Raw genomic sequence first — 6450 nt, forward strand, 5'->3', positions numbered from 1 at the left:
AAAAGCCTTCTTCCACAGTTACTGCATATCTACAAGCTTTCTTATGCCCTGCAGGGAGTCATAAATTTTGCAAGAAGTCTTGATAATGCTCCCTAAACCCTTAACCTGTTCATGGGTTATTTCTTGCTTCACTTGCAATGCAGTGATGCTTCAAAGATCAGGATTTCACGCAAGGCAGGTTTAAATTCTCTGGGTTCAGTGATTCCAGGCAAAGTCTAACTTCTTCAGGGCATTAACACTGTCGTTACAAATTAAAAGTACTCCTGAGTGCTTTGATTTTTCAAAAACAACAAGGCGTCCGGGGGCACCTTAAAGACTAACAGATTTATTTGAGCATAAGCTTTTGTGGATACAGACTAACACAGCTACCTCTCCCTCTGCTATTTGATTTTTCAGTACCCCTCCTCCTGTTGTATAAAGCCTCTTCCTCTCTGGCCATTCTTCCTCTTCTTAACAAATGTCTCATGTGTTTAATTAAAGACAAAGAGGTGTTAGGAATTCTAACAGAAAAAGAAGAGGCAGAGTTTTGTGAGGTACTTTTTGAAAGTAAACAAACCTTTCCACCTGGAAGTTGTTTCTCAGTTGGCTCATCTTCTCATTCATTCTAATCATTTCTCCTCCTAGATTCAATATTAAGATATATATAAAACTACACGTTTAATCCTGAAGCCCTTTCTTAGGTGAGTAATTAGTAGCCGTAGTAAATATCTATATTATGGGAGCACCCAAATACCCTGCTGAAGTCAAGTATTTATATGCACAAGAGACATAGGGGCCAGCATGGCAGTTAATGTTTCAGATAAGTCGCATCAGCTGTCTCACTCTGGGGTTCCTTGCTCCTCTGCTGGAGGTGGAAAAGATTCTAACCTTAATGTTCCTGCCAAGTGAAGAGAAAGTTCTAAAATAACAATCAAAACATCTCAAAGAATCCCCATTGGTTTTGTTCCCGTTTTCTAATCTCTCCTCCTTGGTTAGGAACAAGATAAGATCATTCTGTCCCCCATACTTTAACACATGCTTTGCTGGCCCACGAACACTTTTGAGGAGGGGAGAGGGCAAAGGCAGAGCTAATAAGGAAGAGAGCACGAGGAGAGGACCTTGGGGGAAAATGTAACAACTGGAGCCTGAAAGCAATATCTGGAAATATTTACTCAAATGAAAAAGTGAAAACAGAGAATTTGGTCTGACTGTGTAAATGTCCCTTTTGCTAGAGACAGATTTCATTGCCTGGAGTGTTCACAGAAGAAAAACGCACTTTAAGGAATATTTGCAGAAAGCAAATTTTTCTCTCAAATTTTCATATTGGAAACTTTTTCTAACAGTTACGATCATCCATGCAGAAGAAGCAGCTTTCGAGCTTACACAGAGCTGACACAGCTACAACACCATGACATCTAGACTTTTACAGACAGACTCCACTCTTTATTTCTCTTGATTTCCTTTCACATACACAGTTGCAAGAGAAGTGTAAACATCTTAATCATGGAAGAAATCCTGCACTTTTTCCACTCTCAAGGAATGTCACCTTGCTTGTGAACTAGGGAAGCAGACACCTGATATCAAAGGAATCTCTGTAATTTGGGCCACAAATCTAATTAATCCACTCTAGCAGCAATGGTTGTCACTTTTAAATCAGTTCCGCGCACCGGGTTTTCTCAGCAGCAAATCCCAATTGCTTGCTAGACATGGTCAGAACATTTTCAGCTACATGAAATTTTGCTGAGACATTTCAGTTTTGCAGAAGTGTTCAACAGGCAAGGAAAGAGCACCCAAGATATCACTCTCCATAGGCTGGTGGTTACGGCACTATCATGTGATGTAGGGGAGCTGGGATCATCCCTAATTCAGAACACTGTTCTCCACCCCAGTTACTCTGCAGCAGGGATGTGAACCTGCACTGCCAGCATACAAGCACTCTCCCTTTCCTTCCTGGATCGAAGAGCTTGGGGTTTGATCCAAAAGGAGATGGTTTCAACACAATTCTTCTTTCGTGAACACATTAAAAAAGCTCAGTTTTCATCCTTGTGTGGAACTAAAAGAAATTTTGAAACCTTGTAAGTTGCCACCAAATGGAATTGCCGTCCTCCAGACAGGTCTATTGCTAACCCATATGTCGGATCCAACTTCAAGCTCTTAGAATTGCTTCTTGACAGAGTTTTTAGGAGTTTGGCTTTAAGTCAAGTAACATGCAACAAGCAAAATAACTGAACATAAAAAGCATTGATTAAATGCAATTAATTAAAAAACACTGAACTGTAAAATGGGAATTAAGGACAGCTATGTGCTGAAAAATCCATGCCCCAGTGGTCTGGCAATACAGTGAAGATGGAGTTCGAAGTTATTCATTCCCTGTGCTTTCCCATCCTATAGCAAAAAATATCCTGGTACCTAGAAGAGCCATCACTGACCTAATGCTTCCAGAGGCTTGTAAAGCAGACATTTTCCCTGAGAAAAGAGTGTGGACAGGTACGTCTCCACAGCCTGACTCAATGGGGTTTAGAGTAATCTTTGCATTACCCATAGGTTATATTTCTCTTCTGGCCCTTTACGGTCCCTAAGCCAAGGCCTCCAGGCTCTTTCCTGAGTATAGTCTGAGTGGAATTTAAATGTTTACCAACGCGCACAGCATTATCCCTAAAATCGACACAGGATGAGGCAGCTGGCTGCCTGTGATATACAGCTCTGAAAAAGGACATGCCTAGGACCTGGCTAGTGGACGTGTAAAAGAAGAACGCACAGACAGATACTCCAATGCAGTGCAACTGCTGCATGCACTCTGGCTGTGACAGCCTGACTGTGCCACGGCTAATCAGCCTAGTGTCAGGGTGACCTTCTGGTAGCACAGAGCTGATGGAGCTCACCCTCACCCTCCTCGCTGGTGGGGTAGCTGGGAAAAGGGAGAGTGGCTGGTGGAAATTGATGTGGCAGGGGCCTCCCTATGCTATACGGATCCTCAGCTGCGTTTTCAGCCATGTAATCACTGCAGCCTGGCATAGATGAGAGTCACCCTCGGGCCACTCTGACGCTGAATAGGGGAACTGACCTACACAGAGCAGCAGCAGGATCAGGGAGAGATTAGCCACCTTTACACACACACACCCTGTGTGGCATTCTCTGCAGTTTGATCACACCGAAGAATGTGACCCACAAATCTTTTACTTGGGGTAAAATCTAAGGGTATGTCTACACTATGAAATTAGATTGATTTTATAGAAGTCGATTTTTTAGAATTCGATTTTATACAGTCTTTTGCGTATGTCCACACTAAGCACATTAAGTTGGAGAAGTACATCCTCACTACCGTGGCTAGCATCGATGTACAGAGTGGTGCACTGTGGGTAGCTATCCCACAGTTCCCAAGGTCTCCGCTGCCCATTGGTATTCTGGGTTAAGCTGCCAATGCCTGGTGGGGCAAAAACTTTGTCATGTGTGGTTTTGGGTACATGTTGTCAGCCCCCCCCCTTCCTCCCTCCTTCCGTGAAAGCAACAGCAGATAATCATTTCACTCCTTTTTTCCGGAGTTCCGTCCGCCGGACCCGCTCAACCCGCTGCCTGCCTGGATGATCGGAACCCCATGCAGGCAGCGGGCTGAGCGGGGCCGGCAGGCAGAGCCCCAGAGCTGCGGTGGGCTGAGCAGGGCCGGCGGGCGGAGCCCCAGAGCGGCGGCGGGCTGAGTGGAGCCAGCGGGCGGAGCCCCTGAGCGGCGGCGGGCTGAGCGGGGCAGGCGGGCGGAGCCCCTGAGTGGCGGGAGGCTGAGCGGGGCCGGCGGGCGGAGCCCCAGACATCGCTATCCTCCTCTTAGAGCACTGAATGGGATGACTCCAGGTCATTCTCTTCTTTAAGTTTCATCTCATGGAGATTCAGTCCTGCAGAGCTGGAGGCTTCTGCCTCAGGCTGCTCTCCCAGCTGGCAGCACCGTGCGGTCGCACCTACACCAGCCTGCCCCTTGCTCCCATGGCTCATGAAGCCTGGACAGTAGTAAGGAGCAGTTCAACTTGTGAAATGACAAGTCCAGAATGAAGGATTGTACTCTATGGGCAACGTTAAGATTATTTCAGAGTCCTAGACAGCATTTAGTCCCTATAAAAGGCTTCATGAAAATTTCACAGACCCTCCCCAACAAATATGTTAATTTATCAGAGGAGCTGAAAGGGTCAGGAACCTGGGATTATAACTTAGAGAGAGCTTCCATATTATTTAACTCGTAACTGACATAATTCCAAGTAAAATTTCACTATTCTAAGACTAGAAATGCAGGAGGGGAGTCAGAAAAAGGAAAGTGACCTGTTTCTACCTGGTTTCAAACTGGGGACATTTCGCATGTTAGGTGAACGTGAGCACCACTATACTACACGGCTTTTGTATATTAGGTGAACGTGATAACCACTACACTACGGGGCTTCTCTTTCTTTGTCACAGACTTTGCCGAATGCACAGGAATGTTTTCTCTAGCTTCAGGAGCTACCTAATGCAATGTCTATATCCATGGCCTTCCGGCTCACAAAGCGGTCATGTCCCGCCAAGGCTGACACAGCGCGGAGTGCATGTGACACAGCGACCTGGCTCGGGCAGGATGGCTAGCAAGACATGATACTTTTGCTGTTAAACAAACACCACAATTCTTTCCTGGCCTCTGCCACTGAATGCCTCCATGCGTTACGCTGTGCCCTGTCAGTGCGGAGGTCTGCATGAGCTCGGAAAACATGTCATCGCAAGTGCACTTTTTTCTCCTTCTAATCTGTGATAACCTCAGGGACGGAGCCTAGAAACAGGGGCGGCTCTAGGGATTTTGCTGCCCCAAGCACGGCAGGCAGGCTGCCTCCAGCGGTTTACCTGCAGAGGGTTTGCTTGCAGCGGTTTGCCTGCAGAGGGTCCGCTGGGCCCGTGGCTTTGGCGGACCTGCGGGAGGTCCTCTGAAGCTGCGGGCCCAGCAGACCCTCCGCAGGCAGGCCTGCAGGAAGTCCACCGAAGCCGCAGGACCAGCGAACCCCCCTCAGGCAAGCCGCTGAGGGCACCCTGCTTGCCACCCTCGCAGCGCCAGCAGAGTGCCCCCCAAGGCTTGCCGCCCCAAGCACACGCTTGGCATGCTGGGGCCTGGAGCCGCCCCTGCACAAGAGCATTCTAGGGGGACTGCATGGTCACCTGTGCAGCTGAGTTTGCCATGCAGGCCAAACAGGAAATGAAATTCAAAAATTCCCAGGGCTTTTCCTGTGTATCTGGCTAGTGCATCTGAGTTCAAAGTGCTGTCCAGAGCAGACACAATGGAGCACTCTGGGATAGCTCCCGGAGGCCAATACCATTGAATTGCATCCACACTACCCCAAATGCAACCTGGCGATGTCGATTTCAGCGCTAATCCCCTTGTCAGGGAGGAGTACAGAAATTGATTTTAAGAGCCCTGTAATTCGACAAAAATGGCTTCATCGCATGAACAGGTGCAGGGTAAAATCGATCTAATGCTGCTAAATTCAACCTAAACTCGTAGTGTAGACCAGGGCCAGGAGGCACATCCCAGAACTAGCAGTCCAGGGACAGGAGAGTGATGGCAGATTTAAGCCACCTTTGCACCTGCCTGTTCTTGGGTTGCTCTGGGGCTGAAGTGGACCCCAGAAGGGTACCTTAGAGAGACCAGGGGATGGAACATCTTACGGCAGCCCCCCAAGCTGCCCTACTCCAGCCCAGCCCTCCCAGCCCCACTCCTGGCCTGACCCCTACAGTACCGCTTGCAAGGAGAGTCTCAAAAGGCATCCTTGCAGCTGCTCTCCTCCCTGCCTGCCCCAGGGGAAGTGGGACTTTTTTAGGGCCCACTTATGCTGCTCCATCCCTTTTGACTTGGCATAAAGGGGCCAGATCAGGGGCAAAGGTCTCACCCTCAACCTTTCTAGAAATTTTGTAGTTGTTGGTTTAAATGTAACCAGCATAATATTAAAACTCTTGTACCATCCAGCCATTCAGTTCATACTGACCTGCTGGAACTGTATTAAAGACATAAATAATGGAAACGTAGCAGAAATCTTAATTGTGTAATAAAGCAAATAAAGACAATTAGAGGCACCACAATAAAAACTAAGTATTACATCAGGGAGCTAATCTCAGCTGGTATTGAAGAAGCTCTTTCACTGTATATACTGATTAGACAAACAGAAGTCAAGAGGGAATTATAGAGCATACAATGGTCTACAGTCTGGCTTGCATGCAACTTAATAAAGGAAGAAAATCCATAATTGACTAATTCACTGATAACTTTTCATGGACAGATGAAAAACTGGGAATTGTGCCGATATTGAAATGACAAGAGCTAATTCAGTTCCTGTCGCATCATCTTCTGAAGGGTAAATGATGGATTACTGGAGCTTAAAGACATCATCTCCAGAAGGAGTTTATGGTACCTTGCGAGATCACACGACAAATGTATGACACCAATGAAAGATCATGGGACCTTTTATAGGC

The sequence above is a fragment of the Gopherus evgoodei genome, chromosome 13, assembly GCF_007399415.2.
Source record: "Gopherus evgoodei ecotype Sinaloan lineage chromosome 13, rGopEvg1_v1.p, whole genome shotgun sequence".
NCBI lineage: Eukaryota > Metazoa > Chordata > Testudines > Testudinidae > Gopherus > Gopherus evgoodei.